Below are 1520 nucleotides of genomic sequence, written 5' to 3'. Positions count from 1 at the left end.
AAGGCAATCAGGTTGGTCTGACATGATCTCCCCCTAATAAATCCATGCTGATTGCCCCTGAGCATCATTTCTGATGCCGGCCCATCACAAATGTGCTCCTTGATGATCTTCTCAAAGAGTTTCCCCAGGATTGAGGTAAGACTGACGGTGAACTGATGGATAGAAACTATTCTGTCTGGTGAACTGTTGGATAGAAACTTCTCTCAATATTTCGCAGAGCATCAGTGGCAGAGAACGGAGTTGAACAGAGGTGTTTCAAGTCCCAGCCTAATTCCCTACACTTGGACAATCCTTCCTATGATAATGAGTAGCTAAAAGCAAACCCCACTGGGAAAAGACGAGTCAGATTTGCTTTCCCCTTGGTCCCCATCACTGACGGATGGACTCTTTCTGGTCTCTCCCTAATAGCAGGCAGATACTGTTTCTCTAAGAAGCCTTGCAGAGGCATTCAGTCTCTGTTGTATTAGGCAGTCAGATAACTGAGACGGTACCTAACTCCTGTGGAACCAGAGACAAACCCTGGACGTGCATCTCCTAGGCAGTGTTGCCAACTCTTTGAATCTGTTCCGGGAGGTTTCATCACTTGACGTAATGGCATTAATGACTTTACATTAGGAAGGTAAGTGTACATTACATTTTAAAAAAACCCACTGGACTACTATAAAAATCAGATTTAACATTTAATATTTATTTTAATGAATGCCCTATCATTTATTCCCTGGGTGACTCTCAGCTGTCTCCTGGAGATATATTTCTAATTCCTGGAGACTCCAGGGCAACCCTGGAGGGTTTGCAACCCTACTCCTAGGGTGGCATCTATCCCCAGCACATCTCCCTGACATCTATTTTATCACAGGCACTAAGGACCCATCCTGGTGGATTGAAAAAACTACAAAAATTAAACACCGAGTCCGTGACTGCTTTCTACAGTCAACTGCAAACCATGGCAGACGGAAGAGCTAACACATCAGCAAGTCAAGGGGAATGCTTATAAAATGCACATAGGCAAAACTTAGCCCTGGGTCTCCCCTCAGCTCCAGCCAACATTTTACTCAGCCGGGGGAAGCTTGTGGGGTTTGAAAAGCCTGGAGCAAACTCCTTTTAACACCACTGGCTTCAGAAGATGGACCCCAGGGTTGCATTGCCCAAATATTTCCTGCGAGTCTCCCCCTGAGGACAACGTCTCCCTCTCATCCCGTCTGCATCCCCCGAGGGGGACTCGGCACGGCCCAGGGGCATGGGACCCCCGGTGTCCTGCGGCTCAGGGCTGCCGACTGCTGCTGCTTGCTGTGGACTCGCCTCTGCAGGAGACCGGCACTAGCGGGCCACATGACCAGCCGAGGTGCTTGGCTCGGACCTGCCCCCGGGACTGGCAGCATGGGACCAAAATAGAGGTTTGAGACTTCCCTCCTCTCACTGGCTTTCGCCCCAGCCTGGCGGGGAGGGAGAAAGGCGGGCCGCTCCACGTCGTAGGCCCAGCCCCGCGCGCCCCGCGCGCAGGTGGAGGGGCCGCCCCTCCC

This window comes from Gavialis gangeticus, unplaced genomic scaffold (genome assembly GCF_001723915.1).
Source record: "Gavialis gangeticus isolate Ggan-Ray unplaced genomic scaffold, GavGan_comp1, whole genome shotgun sequence".
Lineage (NCBI taxonomy): Eukaryota > Metazoa > Chordata > Crocodylia > Gavialidae > Gavialis > Gavialis gangeticus.
Note: the sequence above shows the minus strand (reverse complement) of the source record.